This window comes from Apis florea, unplaced genomic scaffold, assembly GCF_048593485.1.
Source record: "Apis florea isolate Af1SG1 unplaced genomic scaffold, ASM4859348v1 contig_3585_pilon, whole genome shotgun sequence".
In the NCBI taxonomy this organism is placed as follows: Eukaryota; Metazoa; Arthropoda; class Insecta; order Hymenoptera; family Apidae; genus Apis; species Apis florea.
This window is the reverse complement of record NW_028256788.1, coordinates 1,615,336-1,639,943: the sequence shown is the minus strand read 5'-3', so window position 1 is coordinate 1,639,943 and position 24,608 is coordinate 1,615,336. Positions and strand designations below refer to the sequence as shown.

General features: G+C 38.2%; 1 long non-coding RNA gene across 3 annotated transcripts in view; it reads left to right on the top strand.

The window, feature by feature from the left end:
• Positions 1-24,608, top strand: part of LOC105735726 (uncharacterized) — a 210,254-nt gene that overhangs the window by 126,125 nt on the left and 59,521 nt on the right. Inside the window, exon 1 of one of the 3 annotated variants that reach the window (XR_015294127.1) lies at positions 7,608-12,807. The exons of 1 other annotated variant lie outside the window; for it this stretch is intronic. This is a non-coding gene — a long non-coding RNA (uncharacterized LOC105735726). Of the gene's footprint in view, positions 1-7,607; positions 12,808-24,608 lie in introns of those variants that run through there. One more of the 3 variants, XR_015294126.1, reaches the window with a different exon arrangement.

The following is a 24,608-nucleotide window of genomic DNA, read 5'->3' as shown; positions in this document are numbered from 1 at the left end:
CAACGTTCGAGCTATTAAACCCTAACGAAACCGTAATTACCCGATTGCAATAATTTTCTATATTCTCTCGCCGTGCGTAAAGAGATTGCTTTGAAATTGGTTCATCGTTGATACTCGAGTGAAGTTTTCACTCGAGAAAAACAACTTCTGAAGTCTGCGAATTTCGAGAATGTGTATTTCAATTTCGAGAGTTTGAATAATTTAATTCTTCCTTTTATTCCGTTTTATTTCTTCGAAATTGAAGAATTTTGGAACGAAAACCCGGTAGAAAATTTATTAACGAGGGAAAGTTTGTAAAAAAAAAATTACACAACGAAGATTTCATCACTATAATTATATTATAAAATGTAGATCTATGCTGTTACAGAAAATAAATAACTAATGGATAAATAATTATTTACCTTTGAACAGTTAACCAGTCCCGTGGCGCTAGTGTCGCCGACATAGCGGCCATACTTTATTACATCAAACCTTCAAATTATACCTTCAAATTAATCGAATTAATCACAAATGAACGTCTTCGAAATTTTCCTAAACTTCATCATCAACGCGAATTTACAAATTAATCCCCGCTAATTATTGCCACTTTCGAGCAGCCGCATTAATAATTTCCCCAATCTCATTGAAATCAGTCGAGACAAAAGCGTGCACGCCGACAAAGCCCTACATTTTACGCATCGTGCAACACAAGGCGGGACATCGTTCCATTGTCACGTGACAAATAATCATCGGTGGCGCTAATTCATGCCTGTGTGCATACATCAACAACGGTATCCGGCGTTCAAAATCAATTTATCTTGATACTTGAGGCAACAACGACCACTTTTCGGAACAAACGTCGGCGCATCTCTCGTGGCGAATCTCTCTCTCTAAAGACGAAACGCGAGAGCCCACTTGTTCCTCACATTTCCCTCCCGTAAACGTACTCGTGGAATTCTGACGTGACGCATAATGCGGAATGCATTCCATTCAAACCCCTCCCTCCCCTCCCGCAACGTACACGCGCAACTTTGTATGCGTGCTCGTACGTCAACGTGCACTGCTTCCCGCTGTCTCGCCCCGTGAAATGTAGTCTTAATGGTGTTACCATTTCGGCGTAACACCAGATTATGATTTAGATCATTGTTCATAAATCTATCGGTGTTAACGGATTTGACGTTTCTGTTTTTCCTTCTTTTTTATGCATTTCAGACGTACAGGGTAAAAATTGATGACTATTGGACGAAGGACAGTTGATAGACGCATTTTTATTGATTCCCTGCCTTCCTTTCGTGATATTTTGAAGGGGTGAGAGGTGGTTTCTGGTTTTGAGAAAGGGTTAGGACGTTATAGATATATTTGGATATAAGGAAAATATAGTTTGTAGAAATTAGAAAATGTGATTTGTCAAATTTTTCTTGTTTTTCAAATGAAAAAAAAAAAGAGAGAGAGAGAAAAGAAAATAGGGAAATTGGAATTTTTGAAAATATCTAAAAATGTAAAAAAATGTGAAAATCTGGGATAAACAAAACGGGATTTAGGTATACAATGCTAAGATATATTTTCATTAAAAAACAATAGCCAAATTCCGGGAATGTGAAACTAGAATTTTTCACGATATTCGAATGTTTAGATGATTTTTTTTTTTTCTGAAACGCGTGGATTTGAAAAAAATTTAAAAAGTGTTCGAGTGTTTTTGGAAAAAAAAAACTTTTTTCTTTCACCGGTCGCCGCTAAAAGGAATGCTTATGAGAATTTAAAATTAAAATTTCAATTTCAATTTTTGTCACGGTAATATTTTTGAGGTTCGTGCTTTAAAATATTTTACCTTCGCAGCATCTCTACTACTCTCTATTTATAATTTATAATTTATATCTGTATAATAAAAAAATATTCACGAAATATGAAATAGTTGCTCTCCATTACTTTTCCCTTTTTTTAATTTATATCCTGTGAAGACGTAAAATTGGAGCAGAATTTTTTATTTTCCCCGCAGTTTACACATCGTATTATAATTTTATGTCTGTTTAATGTATTCATACGTTCAAATATGTTATTTCATTATTTCATACGAATGCAATTTTTTACAATTTCTTTCTAATTAACTAATCAAGAGAAAATTCACTCCTTTTTTTTTTTTTTTTTTTTAAATTAACACACACGTTTTCAGTCTTATCGCAGAAAAAAAGATGGAGCATAACTCGATAAGTTAGTTACTTAAAGATGGTTCGAAAAAAAAAAATTTTTTTTCTATCGACGAAACCATTGGCAAAAGATCTGGGTCAGCAAGAGCAGCGGGATTTTTTTAACTGAGCCCCGCATCGAATTACATTATACGCTTTCAGCATATAATTTTAGGTTAATGCAAAAGTTCTGTCATCTTTTTTTGGGCGGAAAGGCTAGCCTGCATCTGTACGAGTGATGGTGTAATATCATGCAGAAATTGCATTAACAGTGCAGAACATGTCCCGACTTACTGTCACGTCAGTCAAAATTTCCAAGTGACAGTCATTGAACGCTTGTTATTCATGGAGAATTGTATTATACATTCTCGAAATCATTGTTCTCCTCGTCTGTATGTATCTTTGCTACCTTTATCGTCGAGCAATCGCATAAATCCTTAATAACCTTTAACCTCTTAAGATCTCTTAAAAGAGATCGTGTATTTTCTTTTTTTTTTTTTTTTTTTTTTTTTTCCAATTCGTCATGTCTCGATCTAAAAAACTTTTACTCTTAACCAATCCTCGACGTAATTACATTCGTGTCAAATATTATGCACATTATTTTACGCGTATCGTCCAATAGCCATCCGATTCCAAACGTTTGGAAAACGATACCACGTTTCTCCATAGAAAATTAAATTTCATTTCCCTACGACTTCGTTCGTTTCGTACAGAATTGCGTCTCCTCTCGCTACAGACGATAGACGATTCACACGGTTGATTTGTAAGAAGCGGAGATTCTATGAAATCGTTCTTCTCTTGCGCGCCGAATAGGATAGCTCGTAAACACATACGTTCCCCACGTATGCACGGGAGCAAGAAGGAAGCATGGATGAAAGAGAGAGAGAGAGAGAAAGAGAGTTAGAGGGCGCCACGATCGATCGCAAAAGTTATGTAATGAGTCTCCGCGAAATCTAGGTTATTCGAGTGCTTCCACCCTTCGTGCACACGCACTTCAATCCCTTGGTGCGCGTGAAAAATTCCATGGATTCTATGGCGAGGGAATGGGATTCTTCCTTCCTTCCTTCCTTCCTTCCTTCCTTCCTTCCTTCTTTCTTTCTTTCTTGCGTCGATCTTATGATTACGCCGTCCGTTTTTTAAAGTCCGTTGGAAACGAAATTTGATACGCGTCTTTTTGTCCGACTTGTGTTTACCTTCTCTCTTAAAACGAGCATTGTACGAAATTGCGATTTGAATTATTTTTCTCTGTAATTTGTAACCGTAGAATATAAATATATATATATGCATATAGTTTCATTTTATACTATAAATTTTAATAAACTTCTTCAAATTATCCTGTCACTCTATCATTCTCTATCGTTCTCACGTTCAATTCGGAATATTAAAAAAGAGGAAAGAGAAAAATCTAAATAAAAATTCGACTGCTCGATAGAGAAATCCTGTTTTGACGGGCGTCATATAGACGCACGTGTCCCGACTTACGGATCCACAAGCCGGAATTGGATCCCGAAGCGTTTATTCGCGGTAATAATCCTCAAAGCGGTATCGCAGGTGCATTAGCCAGATTTATTTCGGCTCGCGCAAGCAAGTAAGTACGGAAAGGGAAACGTGAATCGACTGGTACTGTTTCCAATTTGACCGGTAGTTTATGATTCATGGGGGGTGTGGGGTGGGGCGAGGGGAGGGGATAGCGATATTAGGATTTCGGGGGGGAGGATTAATTTTGCAGTTACGAACTCCCTAAACTGGAAGGGAGGGAGGAGGAGGGGGGGGGAGTTGCGATACATACTTGCTTGTATTGCTTGCACTCCCCCCCCCCCAAACGTTGTGCGGCTACACCCGAAATCTGGGTTATCGAGTTCCAGTTGTTGAATTTCCTCCAAAGGCAGCCGTGTCTAGCGTCAGCAGATTTTGATAGTTTCGAATCTTTGTCCGGGGAAAAGGTTAAAAGTCCTCGAAATTAATGAAAAATGCAAAAGATTCGTTCGAAAAACGAACAAATTTGCTGATAAACGCGACCCGCTTACGGATGGAAGCTACTCGTTCAATATGCACGGGAAAACACGATTCTGAAAAATACTAGAATAGAATTATCTTGCTCCTTCGAACGATTTAATTCAACGTGCAATATCAAATCGTATTCATTTTGCAATTTCATTGTATTTCATTTCCTAAAATTTGCTGAAGTATATATATAGAAGATTTTTAATTAAAATTTCAAATGAAATTACTCGCATCGAATTATCCGAATATTTTCAAACGATTTAATTTCAAAGATACATCGTATTTTCCTTTTTTTTTTTTTCATTTCCTAAACGAAAAACTTGCTGATAGACATTTATATATGATCCTTTTAGATTAGAAGACTATTTAAAAACTATTTATTTTGCATTGAATTTTTTCAATTTAATCATCGAGAGTTTCAACGATACAAAATTAATTATATAAACAGTGCACCATGTTTCCCTTGCCGATAGATATTTATATCTATCCTTTTAAATTAAAAATTTTAAATGCACAAAGAACAAAATTGAAACCATGATTCTTAAAGAATCGCTCATTTTTGTTTTTGTCTAATTCAGTATCGTCGACAATTTTCAAAGATAGACAATCAATTAAACGAATTATATATATATATATATATTAGAAAAGTTCATCTTCGACAGGGTGCAGCAATCCCATTCCCCGTAAACGAACGAGGTCCGACGCGAAGCGAAACAGAAACGATCCGAGGGAAAACAGCCCGGGAGAAAATCGAGGCCGTTTAAAGCCACGGCCACGATTGGCCACGGCGTAGCGTGCCAATTAAATTTTATTATGATAATCGAGTCCGCGCCGTTGGCGGCGGATCTCGAAGACGCCGCATCTCGAGAAGGGGGGAGGGGGCCTCTTCCTCTTTCGTACAGCCCAGCAGAAACGGCCGCCTCGATTAACGCTCCGGGGAACGAACTTTGAAAATCCGTCCAGCTCGATAATTTTTCCATCTCGCCTCCCCTCTTCGAACGAACAAACTTTTCCCTCGCGAATCCGTGCGAAATAAGAGCGAGAAAAAAAGGAAATATCGGGACGAAGTAATAACAAGTAACGTTTTCTTTCTTTCTCTCGAAAAGAACGTTGTTAGTTGAAACGTTTGAACTCGAAAATTTTGAAATCGTACGGCTGATTCAATTCGATTTTCATTGATTCTGTTTAAACGAAATTTAGAGGTAAGATGTTTAGGTGGCGATAAGGGAGGAGATATAGTTGGGGGTTGGGCGAAATGAATCGCGTCGTGGACACGATTGATAGTTTTAGCGGGTGACACGAGACGCGTAATATTGGAGAAGGGTGTTATTACCGTGGATGAATAATGGAACGCGTGGAAATGCGTTTCGAAATCGGCGCCACTTCCGCGGCGCGCGGATATCGTGCATCGATCGGGTATGCGCGATCCGGATTGTGCACTGAAAGCTTCGATGATAATCTTAATGAAAGGTGAGAAGAAAAATTGATACGTGCTCTCTTGTTATCTTGTTTGTTGATGGTACACACCTTTCGTTGTTGTTCTTTCTTGAATAATGAAATGAAAATTTAAATAGAAAATTAACTTTTTTTGATTCGATTTAAAGTTGAATACGTAAATGTTGCGTTAATCCTTTACGATTTTTCGTTTAATATTGTTATTTTTTTTTTTATCTTAACATAAATTTTATAGTGAAAAAATATGATAAATATCGATCGTTTAGTATTGATAATTCGATGATATATTGTTGAGATAAAATATATAATTTATTATTGGTAAAGACTTAAAATATATATATATATATCGTTATTAAAATCGGAGATGTAAAATATAATAATTAAGTGATTATTGATATGAACGTCGAACCATATCACAGTCGTTATTATACGTTGTAAACAGTGTACTTTATTTTAACATTACAAAAAACTCGATACGGATTTGTTGTTGTAAATTGTTACGTTACACAAATATTCGTGATAAATAATTAAAAATAATTTTGTAATAATATTTTAAAACTAATATTTTTATATAATGGGATGTTTTACCAAGTATTTTGTTTTGCATTTATTGTAAAATAATTTCACAAAAAATAAAAATACAAAAATATTCAATAAATATGTTCCCTACGCTTTTTATAAAATTATATCACTGAAATGAATATTAATAAAATATGTCATAAATTAATAAAAAAAAAAATGTTTAAAATATTTAAAAATCTACGTTAAAGGAATAATCCTCTATATTTATTACAAAAAAGAAAAACATTTTCCATATAATTACCAATATTCGCCCAAATATAATATAATATAAAATTCCTTCGTAAATTTTCCTTTATATCGAAATAAATTTCAGAAAATTAAAAAACGAAGGATCGTTTCACAAAAAAGCCCCGACACCGGTTTCCTAAAAGAAGAAAAAAAGAAAAAAAAAAAAAAAAAAGAAAAATCCTTACCTCGACCCAATTATTATTCCGCCAATCAGCCCCGCGGAAGGAATATATACTACCCTCGCGCCAGTAAAGTTCAAAATTGCTATTCCCCCGGGTAAGTTGCCCGGGACGACGGTAAGGGCAGTAAAGAAGAACGCAATAAAAAGAACGATAAAAATTCCGCAAAAATCTTCCTTCTTAAACGGGGTCGCCCGGTTCGAGATCGTGCGCGCCGGTTTGCCAGGCCTGGTGGCGCACACGAGCCAGCAACAAAATATAAAATATAAAAGTTTTCAGGGGAAAATCTTGCCTAGCTTGGGAACGGGGTTAAGGCCGCAAAGGTTTCGTTTCGCAAGCGGGATGGGGACACCCGTTAGAATATCGGGAAGAAAAATGACATAAGACATCCCCGGTTCCGACTCCGGGCGCCATATGACCGTCTCTGTCGCAAGCTCTCCTCCCCTCTCCTCCGCCGCTCTTCCCTCCCCACCACCGGCCGTCGATATCCTACTACCGTCATTCCTTGCCCTCTCCTCCAAGCCAGCCACCCTCGTCCCGCGCCCACTCGTCCACCCACTCGCACCCCCGCACTCTCACGTACTCGTGCACACAACTACCACGCGCTGCCAACTCGTCACGACGATCGTGTTACCTGTGTTACCACCACCACAGTCCCGGTGACCAACACTAATTGCAAAGCAGCGAGTCTATCCGTCTTTTGTGCGAACAGGATGGCCTGTGTGCCTGCCTGGCGAAGAGAAACGAACGAAGACTGGAAGGAGGAAGCGGAAGGAAGGAAAGAAGGAAAGGATAAAGGAAAGATTAAAAGGAGGGGAAAATATTAGGAGAGAAGAGGGCCAGTTACATAGCGTGCACGACTAGGGAATAGAGAATAGAGAAGACAAGAGGAGAGAAGTAGTATAGCGGAGAGAGAGAGAGAGAGAGAGAGAGAGAGAGAGAGAGAGAGAGAGAGAGAGAGAGCATAGCTTTAGCCGTGCCACGACACGGCATATCCATAGACATATACACTGTGTCTATGGGCATATCGACGAGATCCGAGAGCGGCCGAGCACGACCGAGGCAGGCCGACTCGGACCCTGCGCGCTCAACCCAAACCGGAGGAAGCATAGTTGCATTTAAACTGCCATCCCACCGAGGTCTCTCTTCCGTGGTGTTGGAGTAGTCTGCTGGCTGGGCCAGCCGCACTCGACGAGTACGTGTCGCGTACCTCGCACCGTTCACCCGCACTCTCTTGCATCGCACAAACCGGACACTCTCTCTCGCGTGTGACACTTGCTTCCGTCTCTCGCGCACCCTCTCCGTCCTTTGTTTTCGGAGGAACGTGCATCGTTGGATCCTCTTCTCCTCCACTTGGAAGAATAAAAGGAAAAGAAAGGGGTTGTCGCACGAGGACTTTGGACTTGGACGACGAATTCGGGGGAGAAAAAAAAAAAGAAAAGTTTCATCACACCGTCAGGATTTCGTGTGTATCGTTGGTGTACAAGTTTCGAAAAAAAGGAACGAGAGGAGGAAAAAGGAAAATGTTTAAACAACGGGAAGAAAACGGTAGTAAATCGAAGCGAGTATCGAAAGAATCTTTGAGAATTATCGGAGGGTCGTGTTCGTACGTGTCGTTTTTTTTTTTCTACACGGACTCTCGATTAGGCTCCCGGAATCGAGTGGAAATTTTCGATCGATCGAATGGTGCACGGAATAATCTTCTCGGTTTTGTTCGTGCACGAATGCTGCCCGAGAAAACTCGAACGGTTGATTCAGTTGAATGGACTGGCCGGGACTGTCAAAGTTGCGCCTCGGAGTCAGCTGCTTCCGTTACGTCCAGCCGCAGACCCGTGTATACAGGATGTCCTGGAAGTGTGTGTCGATTCTCTCTTTCGATATTTTAAATCGATTTTCAGTGAAAAAAGAAAGAAAGAAAAAAAAAACTGAAGGAGGAAAAAAAAAAGAAGGAAAAGGGAAGGAAAAGTAATAAAAATCGATAAAATAATAAACTGCAACATGATCGTGGATCATTGACGTAATCTGTGAAGAATTTACAAAATTCTCTAGAATTGACTAAAGTGGATGAAATGTTTCGTCATTTTTTTTTTTTTTCGCCAATTGTGCGTCATCGTTTCTCTCTCTCTCTCTCTCTCTCTCTCTGTCTCTCTCTTTTCGAGCTTTCTTCGCCCCAGTCGAGAGTAACTTGTTGACCGGATGCGTTGAAATTTTAAACCAGCCGTAGTAGAGTGGAGAAAAGAGCGAGTGCCTTCTCGTTTTTCCCTCCGTGAATCCCGATAGCTTTTCTCGCGTTCCCATCGCGAGTTGGAGAGAGGTATAACTTGTTGACTTTTCTCTCTGCTAGGGCAAACGCGACGTTTCCACCCGTATTACGTAAATCGAATTTGAATTTCTACCATGATCTTTGCCCTACTCTCCCCCTCCGCACGTAATATTCGCCGTGGAAACCCGATGTAACCTGCCACCTTGCGTGTGCGTCTTCCGGTGTGTGTGTGTGTGCTCTCTCTCTCTCTCTCTCTCTCTCTCTCTCTCTCTCTCTCTCCTCTTTCCGAAGCAAAGTTGAAAGCGAAAAAATTCCCCGATCTATTCATTGTATGCACATTATTACACAGAGAGGAGGGGGGGGGAAGGGATAGAGGGGGGAGGGCAAAGTCGATCAATAAAACACGACATTTCGATCCGTCGTCGGATTACGTAATTTTCCGAATTTATACTCCCGGAAGCTCGGCACGACGCCGCGCGTCCGATCCTCCTCGAGAGGAATTTGGATTTTTCATCGCCTCCTTCCTTTTCATTTTCGCAACGTCTCGCACGGGGGACCCATTATTTCTCGGTCGACTCGAAATTATTGATTTCATCGAAATCGTTTCTTTCGCTCCTCCTCGCCACTTCGCCCACCAAGAACACGCGTCTGCTTCAGTTAATTACTTCGGTTAATCACCATCATCGTTGCGAGGTTGGGAAATTTAAGCTCGATCGAGCTGACGAGGGGACGAATTCTCTCTTTTTTTTTAATTTCGTCGTTACCTTTCTTCTCTGATGGTTCCTCCAATTGGAATTTCCACTTTTTCACGTCCGCTTTCCGGGAGATTTTACGTACGCGTAAGAGAAATCGGTGTGTTTGAAAATTTCTTCGAAATTTTTGTTTTTTTTTTTTTTTTTTCATTTTTCGTGAAATTTTATGGAATTCGTTTAACTAACTGATTTCATATATATCTTTCTCTCTCTTTCTCTCATTGGATCGTAGATAATTTTTTGGGCAATGTCACGTTTCGTAGATTTCATCCGGGAATTTTTATCCGGAAAATTCCTCCTCGTTTTGTGGTATCCGTGATATTTTATCAAATATATTCGACCGACCGGCACTCTCTGTGACGTTCACTTTTGGTAATTTTCATTGAAATCAAATATCGCGAAAGCTTTCATCCAGCTGTTCCAGAATTTCATTTCGAAAATCTATCATTTACTATTTTTCACGGATTTCGTTTGGAAAATTTCCCATCCCTGTTTTCTCTCCCGATTATCAATATTTTTTTCACGCGTTTTTCAGAATCTTTTCTGAAAATTTCCTGCCTACGTTGGGCTATCTATCCATGTATTTTCATCAGACACTCGCTAACGTTCTTTACCCATCGAAATCACGTATCGTCGTGGAATACGTCATCCATCGGTGAGCAAGGATTCTCGAAGGAGGATCTCGATTGCATTTTTCTCGTTCTCCACGTCGATTGGTCCACACGAATTGGCCGATCCGTGACCGCTGTTGCTACGTGGCTCCACGAGGGGGCCACGTTTAAAGCCGATATCGCGGAACCGAGTATACATAACTCCCCCATAACTCGGTGCTTAAAACTTGCAAAATGAAATTGCGAACGAAATGCTTAAAACTTGAGGGCTCGTGATCTCGACAACCTCTCCTGCCCACATTTTTCTCCGTGAAAACGAATTTCGAACGAATTCTCTTCGTTCCACTTTTGACCTTTCCCAGCCATCCATCGATCGACCTCTTTGCGATTTCTACAACCCGGATCCAACCGAAACACAATTCGAATTGTCGTTTCGACGATCGCCGATGAAATTTTTCTTGCAGAGGGGAGGAGATGACGTTTTTTTTCGACGATAAAATTAATCTCGTGGAAGGTGGAAAATATTAGAGGATTGAATTAACGAGAACAGCAAGGGTGCGAACGATGCGTTCAATATTGAACTTGTCGTTCCAGTCGAGCATTGTTTGAGCATCGTTTCGCCACTCCTCTCCCCCTCTCGAAGCCACCGCGAATTATCGAGATCTTCTAATCTCCTGTTTGACCGTCTCGTTCGTCGAGCAATTTTTCCTCCTATCGATTCGAACAATTCGATGAATCGAATTTTCTGGAAATGATATTAACTAATCGAAGATAGTTTTCTAAATTTGCTAGCCCCTAAATTTTTCTTACTCTATAGAAAAATATATAGATCGTAATAAAAATATTTTCCACGTTAACACTTGTTCATCGAGATCATTCGATCGAGGGATTCGTAATGGCTCGTCTTCTCTCTCCATTCGAGATATTCTAAGGTATAAACTCATTTCGTTTCTTTCTTTTTCTTCTCCAATTAAGAATTATACACCATGATTCCGGTAAAAGAGATCAAAGAACGAACGGAAGAAAATAATTTCTAACCGACGAATAAATCTTCTGATTCCACTTTCTCGCCCCGAGAACGTGTCGAATTTTTACGCCCGATACGAATCGAAAAATTTCATCGAAAATATTCGAGACGAGATATCGCGAACAACGGATTAAGTGGATTAAAGGAAACAGTTTGGAAGGGAAATTGATCGAGGTAGGTTGTTCGAGGCAGATGCGCGAGAACACGGCGGATAGGGACGACAAATTGCAATTCCGGCTCCACAGCTTCTGCAATTGTCGGTTGATAGTCGGTTCCGTGTCGCGGGCTCGTTACAGCAAAAGGTAATTTCTTACCGGCCGTAATAACACGTTCCTGTGTACACACATCGTCGGCCACTTTTCCGCAACTATTAGCCCAATTAGCCCCGGTGCGCCGTCAACTGTTGCACGCGACTAGCGGCGGCCGAATTCGACGGATTCGACGCGTCTGCCTATCGATCAATTAAACCATCTCGCCCACGAGTTCGCGGTGAACGTGTCCCTGGAAATGTCATCGGTCGTGGAAGGAGGTGATTTTTTTTACCGGATGATTGGATTTTCTCTCTCTCTCTCTCTCGATGGAACGGAATTCACCGAATTCTCGAAATTCGATGGTACTGCATTGTATTGTATTGTGTGTGATTTTGCGTGATTCGAGAAGTTAGTTTAGTGATATTTAGCGATAAAAAGACAAAACTCGTTGAAAACAGTTTAAACAGTTTAAAATTGTAGGTTCTATCAATTTCTTTTCTATGGTAAAGAAAAGAAATTCGAAGAATTCGAAGAATTCGTTCTTTGTTTCAAATCTAATAGACGATTCAATTAAATTTGTTTTCCACTCGAAACGGGTCGAGTCCCCGAGTCTCTCGTATCTTTCATTTTATACTTCGTCGAGATCTTCTTTCCACAATTTATTATCTCTCTCTCTCTCTCTCTCGATCAATAAGTTCACCCTCTCGTCGCCCACGCTTTTTATATCCCCCGATTTCGACCGGGCGACAATTCTTCTTTAACACCACTTCCAATTAACCAACAACAATGACTTTCAATCGAAATATCCTCCTCTCTATCATTCTTCTCTCGATTAATCAAAAGAATCGGTAAAACACATTTATCTCCAATTAAAACACGCATTCATCCAAACTCGTTCCCTCTTGACGCCCCCTCCCAATTATACAATTTTCCAGACATTTAACCCCCTCTCGAGAACAATATCGAGAAACGATTAAAAAACGATCCAAGTCGGAAAATTTTCCAAAACCTTCCCACCTCTCACTCTCTCCTTTCGTCTCTCCTTTTCTCTCTCTTCTCTTCTCTTCTTTTCTTCTTCTTTCTTCCTTTTCTCTCTCTCTCTCTCTCTCTCTCGATCTCTGGTAATTCGAATCGGTTTCTCGATACTCGGCCGAGAAAATGAATAGAATCGATCGATCGAGGAAGGGGGCAAGTAGTAAATTCACGCGAGTGTTTGGGGGAGGATTGATGAGAACTCTCTCTCTTTCTGGAAACGAGAGGACGAGCATCGTTCTTCAAGGTTCGACGAAATTGGTGAGTAGAATCATTTTTATCCCAGAAAACTTTCCACTCTCTCGAAGAGAGGGAAAGAATTTAGACGCAACAGGATGGTGGCACGATACGGTGTAACGTGTTACGTGTAATATATGAAGTGCAAAGGAGAATTTAACTGTGGGAATTGATGGTATATAAACTGTTGTATAAGAAGGAGAACGGATAGAGATAAAGGGAAAAGTGATACGATATTCTGATGAATTATACATCGTGTTATACGCGTGCGAGGACCGTGAGAATCGGGTGTTAGGGTTGTTAGATATTTCTATAATTTTTTTTTTTTTTTAAATAACAGTGGAATAGTGAATATCATTTAAAAATAATTGACGTATGATAAAATTGTTGTGAATTAATAACGCAGAAGCGTGTTATTCGAATTAATTTCCAAACAGATGAAAGATTATCGGTTAAATTTCGCGAAAACAAGTTTCTCTGAACTATGCTCGCGGCTACAATTTACATGAACGTAATTATTGATCGAAGTTTGAAACAAAAGTTTCTTATAATGAGGTTATATTTTCATACAAGAATAACACGTCTAATAATCGTAACAATTTAAGTTTCTATTAATAATAGTTCATTATTAATAATCCAATGAAATTAACGACTACCGTTCAATCAACCATAAACTTTACTTTTAACAAGTCTTTCTCGTCGCATCATCGAAATGTCACCCTATTTTTAACAAATCCTCCTTCTCCACAATATCACAAAATATCTGTAAAAAATCATTCAATACCAACGAATAAAAACCACTTAAATCCTACTTTTAACTTTAAATTCTTCTCAAAATATCATTCGACACAGTCTTCGAATCTATAAACTCTACTGTTAACAAATCCTTTTTGAATTCTCCTCCACGAATATCACAAAATAAATCGATACTTCGAAACAACGAATACATCAAATCTTTAAACAAATTCTTCTTGACTACCACACTCTCAGAATATGTATCAACACCTGTTTTTTGCCACAAACACTCGCCACATCACCAGAATGTCGCTCAATACCAACGAATACGATCTTCATCGTCCCTAAACCCTATTTTTAAATGAAATCCTTCCTGAATCCACAAAGTATCAATATATACTTCGAACAAATACTTTTCTCGCCATGAACGCTCAATTACAACGTTCTCGGAATACATCAACACCTATTTTTCGCCACGAACACGCCACCACAACCTTCGAACCCTCCTAAACCCTATTTTTAACAAATTCTCGACTACTACCCTCTCGGAATATATCAACACCTACTTTTCGCCACGAACAACCATCACCAGAATGTCGCTCAATATCAACGAATACGATCTTCACACTCCTAAACCCTACTTTTAGATTAAATCCTTCCTTAATCCTCCTCCATGAAAATATTAATACTTCAAACACTTTTCTCATATCATTCGAAATACAATCTTACTTTTAACAAATTCTTCTCGATTACAACGTCCTCGAAATATATCAACAATTACTTTTCGCCACGAATGTCACTCAATGAATACAATCTTCACACTTCTAAACCCTACTTTTAAATTAAATCCTCCTTCAAACAAATACTTTTCTCAGTATCATTCGAAATCCTGCTTTTAACAAATTCTTCTCGATTACAACGTCTTTGAAATATATCAACAATTACTTTTCGCCACGAATGTCACTCAATGAATACAATCTTCACACTTCTAAACCCTACTTTTAAATTAAATCCTCCTTCAAACAAATACTTTTCTCAGTATCATTCGAAACCCTGCTTTTAACAAATTCTTCTCGATTACAACGTCCTCGAGATACATCAAAACCTACCCTTTCGCCACGAAACCTTCGAACCCCTCTAAACCCTATTTTTAACAAATTCTTCTCGACTACAACGGAACACACACCCAGTTTCCGCCAAAAATACCCCTCAACTCCTCCCGAAACACAATCTTCGAACCCTTCGAACACTTTCAACAAATCCTCCTCGCCATGAATGCACCACCGTAACACCACGTGAAAACAACGCTCGTGCGACAAGTGTTCCGCAACGTGTCGAACCTCCCTTCCCTTCCTCTCCTCCCCTTTCAAAAAAACCCCGGTCACAATGTCGCGAACGAGAGAGCGGTTCATCCACGATAATCGCGCGCGCCCCTTTCGCGGCCAAATTAGCCGTGCGTGCAACGCGATGCATTATCTCCTCGCGTGAGGCTGGCCGCGCGTCACACGCGGAAGATCGATAGACGTGGATAGACGCGATTCGCTTAATCCTGTCCGTTCGAACGAGCCGTGTCGGGGGCCGTTACGAGGAAATTACGGGACGAGTGGCAAGGAACGTTTCTCCTGCCGCTCGAAATTATTTGAAATTGTTTGGGGGTGGATTAGAATTGGGGCTGCAGTTTTCGTTTCGAAAGTCTATGTATCGATTCTGCTTTTAAATATAATGTCGTCGTTTGTCGAATTATTTGAGGTGTATTTCGTGGTGAAAAATAAAGAAAAGCGTGGGATTTTTGAATTTTTCTAAATTAAAAAAAATTAGTTTTTAATGATGCCAGGCGAGTTAAATGAATATATTCAAGTAAGTTTTCAAATTTTTTCGAAAACAAAGTTTTGATCTACGATTGTGTCTTTGTGGATTTTACTAAATTCTCTATAAATTTGTAAAGGAAAAAAAGAATTATTTGAAATTGTTTGGGGGTGGAGTTTTCGTTTCGAAAGTCTATGTATCGATTCTGTTTTTAAATATAATGTCGTCGTCCTACGCGTTTGTCGAATTATTTGAGGTGTATTTCGTGGTGAAAAGCGTGGGATTTTTGAATTTTTCTAAATTAAAAAAAATTAGTTTTTAATGATGCGAGGCGAGTTAAATGAATATATTCAAGTAAGTTTTCAAATTTTTTCGAAAACAAAGTTTTGATCTATGATTGTGTCGTTGTGGATTTTACTAAATTCTCTATAAATTTGTAAGGAAAGAAAAAAAAAATTATTTGAAATTGTTTGAGCGCGGAGAGCGGTAGAATTTTCGTTTCAAAATTGTGTATATCGAATTTCAAATGTGTCGTCGTTCTACGCGTTTCTCGTCTTTTTCTACGCGTTTCTGTATTCCGTGATGAAAAATAAGAAAAGCGAAGAATGATGAAGTTTTTGAATTTAGAAAAATTAGTTTTTAGTTTACGAGGCGAGTCAAGTTAATCAAATATATTCAAGTTTTCAAATTTTTTCGAAAACAAAGTTTTGATTGTATATATCATCGTGGATTTTACCAAATTCTCCATAAATTTGTAAGGAAAAAAAAAAAAAATTATTTGAAATTGTTTGAGCGCGGAGCGCGGTGGAATTTTCAAAATTCTGTATATCGAATTTCAAATGTGTCGTCGTTCTACGCGTTTCTTGTCTTTTTCGTTATGCATTCCGTGATGAAAAATAGGTAAAGAAAAGCGTGGATTTACGATTGTACATCATCGAGAATTGCCACTAAATTCTTCGTAAATTTGTAAAAAAAAAAAAAAAAAAAAATCCTCACGATTTGGAAAACTATATAATCCTCTGTTTTAACTTCTTCTAAACCAATTTTCTAAATTCTTTAAGTTCGCAGAAAAATGATTACGATACAACGACAGTTCGAAAATTTTTCTTCAAATCGATCAGATCGATTTGACTTGACAAATTGTACAGGACACCCTGTATATCCGTCTACTGTATGAATGTATCCCTGTGTTCTTGACGGTTATAACGGCGTCGTTGCGAGGCTTCGAAACGTAAAGCACCTCCCGGGAAATTGAATCGACGCTCTAGCACGGGTGCACACTGGTAAATAGATTTCATCTTTCTCTATTGCCGCTCCACATTTTTTTCCCCTTCTTTTCCTCTCCTCTTCTTTCTCTCCTTTTCTTCTCTTTTTTCCTTATCATTCATTCCTCCACCCCGTTTGTTTCGAGTTTGGGTGGATGGAGGGGGGAGGGGAGGTGGACGAGAGTAAGGAAATCCAATTTGTTCGGATTGCTAAATGTCTCGCCGGTGGTTGCACGCGATGCAAACACCGAGGGGTCAGCATAATCTTGGGGAAAGTAGCGGAGATTAGAGCTGAAAGGCTCGATTATCTGATACCCCTCCCCCCCGCTCTTTTTTCTTTCTTTCTTTCTTAACAGATTCGTCCTCGAGGCGAATTTCGATTTTTCGCTCGCATCGGTTTATCGCGTTCTCATTGGGTCGATCGTCGAATCTCATCCAGGGATGAGATATATTCGATTGATTGTTCGAAAATTTTCTTTGAAAATTCTCTCGAATTATTTCTCAAGGGCGGTTCAATTTTAATCCTGCGATAGATTTTTTTCCTTCTCCCAAATTTTCATTGGATAAAATTGGAAAAATATAGTCGTGCATCCGGCAGATTTCTTGAAAAATATTGGTGAAACGTGCGTGAAAGAAGCACGATTGGATTGGATTGGAAGTAAAAAGATCTTGGAAATAAAGATATGGGGAGAGATAAATTGGCGAAGATGGGAGACGCGCATGGAAGCGAGGGGGGAGGAGGGGGTTCGAATATGTTTATAGAATGTTGATACGGCGATATTAGAGAAGACTACCGAGAAGATTTGTTTGCAGGGTTGATTCGCCCTTTTCACTGTTTAAATAAAATCCGCCCACGCGACGTCTTTATCCCTCATTTTAAACAGAAGGGTAGTACGCCAGCTTCGAAGCAAATATTGCTTCCTCGCAGCACGCGAAACTAGATTTCTCATTCGAGGCAGAAAAATAAGACGTCCGGGCCGTATCCTTCCTCTTTGCAAGAAACGAATGAAAGTAAATGATTCCACAGCGGTGTATCATATATATCTCTGGGAACGCTTCCTCTGGAAATTATAAATAAACTTGACGTGGGGGAGAGGGGTGATTTTTCTCGTACTTTTTCAATTCAACGACACGTACGATAAATCCGTTACACTTGGCAATTTTTAAAGGCGATGAAATTTTGTTGCACAGTTGTTGCGCCAACAGTGTAATATACCTTCTTTCTTTTCTTTTGAGAGATTTAAAAAAATAAAGATTGGGATTTTTTTCTAACGTGTGAGGGACTCGATTAAGAGGATCGCGTTTGTCTTAATGAATCGTGAGAAAACGCGACGATAGATCAAGCTACTCGAATTATTCGATATATTTCAAGTATCCTTCAAATAATTGGACGGTAAAATGGATAGAACAACTTTCGACGAGTTGAAATTTCGAACACTCGAACTATTCGAGGGCGGCTTTATGCTCAATTCTGGCACAGAAACTCGTGCACTCTAAAACGAAACTTTTTCTCTCCAAACAAAATTCTTCGAAACTTTACAACCGTAAGATCCTCAGTCTTCAAATTACGCGACTATATATTTATATATATCTCCTTCACTGAGAAACAGGAATAATTTAATAACTTTTGTCATTCGATAAATATTTACTCTCATCGACGACAAGCCGACTTGATTGTTACTTCACGATCGAATCTTATTTATTTATTTATTTATATAACTGCAGATTTTACTTTCTCCCTTCTTACTTGTTCAAATCTCGTCTCAACTTATCGAGACAAGTTTCTCAATTCGAATTTCTCCTCGAATCAAAGTATAAATATAATCAAACAAATATACATCATCAATATCATATAATTTCTTTAATTTCTGTTTGACAAATATCCCTTTCAGAAAGCTTTTCAAATTGTGTCGCGCGCGACATAACCTCAAAAAAATTCGAAAGCGAATTAAAAATCTCGAAAGGCAAAGACTCGCATAATTTTAATGAAATATTCTCTGCGCAAATGTTGGCAATCGCCGTGCAATGTAATACAATAAAATTCATTGCCGCTTTCGACAGCAAAGTTTTCGAAAAATCTCGCATCGAATAATCCCTCGGTTGAAACGTTTGGAACGAAAGCGGGGACGAAAGTAAACGAGAGGAATCGAGGAAGGGAGGAAAAGCGGCGGCTCGTAAATTCGACGGTGCACCAAATCGTTCGTGGGAAGGAATGTCAGGTTCGAGATACTCTGACCCCATGACCTTAATGGTGGTACGCCATGGCGGCCGGGCAGGCATGCGCAGCCACGTTCGAAAGAAAAGGGGAATCGTGCAAAAGGTGATATCCGAGTTTCGTTTTTCTCTTTTCCAACCAGATTTCTCCAACGAAAAATTCGTGAAAGAACGTAACGAATATCGAAAATAAATTCGAAAAAAAAAATCGAAAATTCATCCGAAACGAATGAACTTTGTTTGTTATTAAACTTAACTTCAAATGAAAAGATAAAATGGACAAGTGGAAATGATTGATTGAAAAAATGGAACGAAACAGAGCATTGTAATCGAACGATGAATTAGAAGCAAAATAAAAATAGGAAAAAAATAAGGATGCGAAAAGGATGATCCGAAATTTCGTTTTTCTTTTTTCCAACGAGATTTCTCCAACGAAAAATTCATGAAAGAACGTAAAGAATATGGAAAATAAATTTGTACCTAAATTCGAAAAAAAAGTCAAGAATTCATCCGAAACGAATGATCACCCTTGTTTATTATTAAACTTAACTTTGAATGAAAAGCTAAAATGGAAGAAATGTAAATAATTAATTGAATAGAATGGAACGAAAAAATAAAACGTCCAACAGAAGCAAGTATCGTTTTCATCGGAATAGAAACCGATAAAAGATCGTTTGATATCGTGAAAATAGAGCCGCCATCTAAATTGAATCGACCTCGTGGTTGTTCGAACCTCCACTTCCGTTCTCCGCACGCTCTAATTCATTTAGTTTTATTACGGCCGAGCCAGCAGCCGATCTGCTACACGTACAAGCTTTTACTCATAATAGAAAACAAATTAATTGGACGAATTGAGCGTGTATAGCCGATCGTTGGTAATAAGAACGAGAGAAAGGAGGTGGTCGATAATTTTTGAAAAAAAATTCACTTTCAATTTACACTTCGTACAAATATTTTTTGGAAAAATACGAACGTTCTCTTTATTCTTTATTTTTTTCCCCCCTCCAATCTTCCCCCCTCTTCCCAATCCCTTTCCATTCGACAAATTTTCGTTTCGAGAGAAACGAAACTGTAAACTGGTTTTTCTGAAAAATCGTCCACTTTTTTTAAAACGAATAATATAAAACGGAGGGGGGAGGGGAGAGGCGGAAGAACGAAAGGAGGATTTAGGAGGATAGGGCAACTATCGCGACGGAGGAACTCGGCCGCGCCCCCGGAGAAGATTGGCAATTTTCGCAAAATTAAGCGAATTGAATCGAATTATGCGCAGCCGGTGACGTCAGCCTTGTAACTCGCTGAATTGGCGAGAAATGCGACTCTCCCCGTTTACACATCGATGCCTTTACACCGCTTGTTGCGTACGTACGAGACCATTGCTCGATGGGTTTCTTAAAGACCTTGATGATTCATTTTTCACGCTACGGTTCACGGTACATCCTCCGATCAATTTACCACCACCTCCAACGATTTCTTTTCTTTTTTCCTCTCTTCGTCGTCCGACATTATTTTTCGTTCAAATTTTTTTCTCTACAGAATTTCTACAAATAATTAATTGTCGTCGAGAAAGAATTTTTAAATTATTAGAGTATAGAAGATATTGGCGTTTGGATTAAATCGTTCAAATCGGATTTTACACAGTTGCAATTTCACACGCGCAATTTATAATTGCGAAACTTCGAAATGGTTTTAATCATCGCTTAACTTCCGCCGCATGTACTCGTGCATGTATAGGTGTATCCATCGATTCTGAAGGCTTAATTATTAACTTATCGATTAACAACATTCGCAACATCAACAAAGCTTGCGTTTCCGCGGTTCCAGACACGGATAAACTCTTATCCTGTATTGTCGTGCACAAGTTTCCGCGATTAACCCCTTCGAGCCAAATCGGGATCGAGCTTTATTTCCAGCAACGCGATCCATTATCTAAGCTTTCGAAACATCGGTAATTTCAACTTTTCAACTTGGAAAATTGGCCGGAAACTCGGATCGAAACTGTCGATGTATGTATTTCGAAAACACATCGAAACAAGAAACCAGTGTTCGAGATGAATTGCGAATAAACCTGGACGATTTTTATAAAGTTGTAAAATAAATCTTTCGATCCATCATTTTCTAGAACCTTACGCGAATAGAAAAGTTGGAAGGTTCAGCGTGGAAATGGCATTAACGATCGAGAATTATTATTGCAGGAAATTTATTGAAGTAAAACATTTTCAATATATTAATTAATTAATTAATTAATTATCGAGAAAGTCAATCTCACATTTTTTTTTTTATTTTGTATCATCGACGATTCATATAAAAAAAATTCCCTCCTGCCAAAAGATTAAAAACCCGAGAAAGCTTCTTTTAAAATTTCTCGATTACCAAAATCGTCCTTCAAAAAAAAAAAAAAAAAAAACCCCTTGAAAATCCCTTCAAAGAAGCCACCTCATCTCCCTCTACATCGCCGGTATCCTCCTCCTTTCCTATCCTCATTCACGAAGGCGGACGAAAATCAATAATCCAATCAGCCAGACGAGAGAATAAATTCATCAAATGCGCGCGTCGAAACCGAGGCAAAGAAACAAAAAAACAAAAACAAAAAAAAAACAAACAAAAAGAAAGAAAGAAAAGGAGGGGAGGGGGGGAAAGGAGGGGAAAAAAAACGATTCGCATATCGAAGGAGAACAATGGAATTCGACGCCGGAGAGGCGGTCGCTTCGTTGATCGAAAAGGTCAGAACGAGCTGTCTCGGGGAAGGCGTTAATTGACTTTAAACCACGATGGTTTACAGTGTCGATCCGTACGTACAAAGAGCGAGAGAGAGAGAGAGAGAGAGAGTGGAATGGATGAAACGCAGAGAGAGAGAGAGAGAGAGGATAGGTAGATGGCAAAAGGGTGTCGAGGAGGGAGAAAAGGGGGTGTGGTACGCGAAGTCAATTAGCATAGGCACCAAGTTTGCGGGGCTCGAGGCTTCCAGGTGACGGGGGTGGTGGTGGTGGTGGTGGTTGGAGGAAGGGTGCACCCGGAAAGAGGGGGATGGTGGATCGACGGCTGTGTCGGAGGAAGAGAATGTTGGAGGCCGCGGGCGGTTCGCGTCGGCGTCGATGACTTTATACAGTCATCGTTGGGGATAATTGGCCGAGCGAATCCTAAGCTGTTTAATTGGCGGCCGAATCGCGACGATCCGCGAGAACAATGGATGATTGGTTTGGTTATTGGTTTTTGCGGATTTTTTAATCTGTTTTTGTCTGGTTTAGTTTATATATATATATTTTCCCCAATTCCAATCTTCTTTCTTGATTTTCGCGAATTTTTGTCTTCGTCGAGTTTTGGTGAAATTTGTTAATGGAATTTTTTTTTTCTTCAGTAATATTGTACGAGATGTTAAAGGGTATAAGAAAATGGAAGAAGATTGAAATGATTGAAAATAGCTGTTAAGATAGCTGGCGATAAAAAGAAAAATAACAGTTGTGGAGAAACTTTTATTTTTATACAGAAATTTTTTACGAGTTTTTCGACTTTCATATTGATTTTAGTACTATTTTTTTTTTTCCTTTTCTTTTTTTCTACCAATTTTATATTGGTTTTAAAATCGCTTCGGAAATCTATTTATTGATTTTTCGATAGATATTGAAATGGATTGGAATAAAAAAATGAAATGGTCTTTTAGTGGTCGTTATATATATAGTCAAATTACTAAAACTAATTACTTGTTGTTCGTCAATTCGTTACTTTCGATTCATTGTTGTGCGAAATATTGGAATAAAAAAGGAATTAAAGTTTTTTCTCGATGAATTTTGTTTAAATTGAAAACATTATTCTTTTAGTCTTTTTATCGATATTTCCAAACAAAACGAGTAAACTAAAAAAGAATCAAAATCGAATACAATTTTATCATGTTCATCACTCGTATACAAATCTTCTCGAATAAAAACTTCAGTAATGCTACAATGCTGCTATTCGAATTTAAATTTGATACGTTCCTCGTGAAATTGCATTTTATATAAATTATATAGATAGGCAATGATATCAATTATTTGATATCTCAAAATTCTGATGCACCAGATAATATTCCATTCCATCAAATGTATAACTTTTCAAACGTGAAAAAAAAAATGGTAATTAAATTTTACATTAACAATACGAGCTTTTATAATTTAGTCGTTTAAAAAAAAAAATTGTTTGTTATTATTAATCCGCTGAACATTTCATTTTTATCGGAATAACGCGTATCGTGAAATTTTGTGAAATTTTTGAAACGAAAAAAAAAAAAAAAAAACGAATTTTAAAAAAATTCCGAAAAAAATGAAGAAAAATGAGAAACGGGAATACGATTGTAAGCTGAATTTCCTAAAATTTGGAAAGAAAGAATTTCTACGGAAAAATAAAAAGAAAAAAAAAAGAAAAATCAGAGCGAAAAATATCGCTATAAACTATTGTCTGGAACAGACGAGAACTGTCTATATCTCTTCGTGACAAGAGGGATTATAAAATATATAAAAAGATCGTGTACGCGTTGATCTTAAATTTTCACGCTATGCATAAATATCCGTTATATTCTCGCTGCAACAGTGGAGAGTTCATATATAAATTGACTCGATAGAGTCGACCGGATAGAATATGAAATCGAGATATAAATTACATGAATAAATGGAAACGGAAACAAATATCAATGGAAATACATATATCGATTCGTCCTTCTTATGGACATCGAAAATTGACGTGATGTATCGGTGTCTCTGGGTGTCTATGGATGAATGCAATTATTTTATATTTTTCATAGATATGAATTTTGTTTCGAAGATATAAATTTCTTATTTGAATTTATAATTTTTTTTAACTTCGACTCGTTTCATTATTCGATTCTATATTTATTGTAATAATAATAATATCGTTTTCTTTATTGCAAAAACGATCTCTTAAACAATTTCCTCAAAATTTATTTCTTTTTTTTTTAACATACAAAGTCTAATTTTAAAAACACGTTTTCGTCAAACATTCCTCAAATGTTGTTCTTTCATGGTCCAAAAAGAATAACACGTAACATAAATATTTATAAAAATTAGTATTAAAAGAATTCTATAAATACAGACAAAAAAAAGAGATAAAATCTTTATCTGCCCATAAAAATCTCTACTAATCCCTAAGAGAGGATGTTATTACTATAAATAAGACGTTGCAAAGATTCACGAGGGGCAAACTCATCTCTTCGACACGTCCCCAACCATTTTACGAAGGTTTACGTCCATTTCCGGCACCGTGTAAACACATTTCTGCACTCACAGTGTAAAGATGGCGTTTACGAGAGATGCAGTTTCACCGGAAACAAGGCGAGGATGAAACCTCAACGCTCGCCCTGAGTACACCCGCCATATGTTGTGTTTCAATAGCTTCTTGCGTAAATACTTCCGTTGAAACTAAACATCTGTGGCGTTAATACGCTGCGTAAATTTGCTCAAAATCTCATACCGCGAAAGATTGCGCGCAAAAAACGATTGGACACTGTGTTTTTGAAACACGATTTTCACTACTGCCATTTGTCACGCATCTCCTTACACGTCTCGAACGTAAGTATCCGACGAGTTTCATTTCATTTCGTGAAATCGATGAAATTCGTCTAGAACATTGCCACAAGTTTTTTATTAAAGACGAGATATCCTTCCAAAAATACATTCGATCCGATCCATTTAATTTTTAAGAAAACAGTTATACGATATCGAATTACGTAAAAATCTGACGTTACAATTACACGCTATACAATTACGAGAAGAATAAGAATTTTTCAAAACGTAAATCCAATCCGAGAGACGATACGAC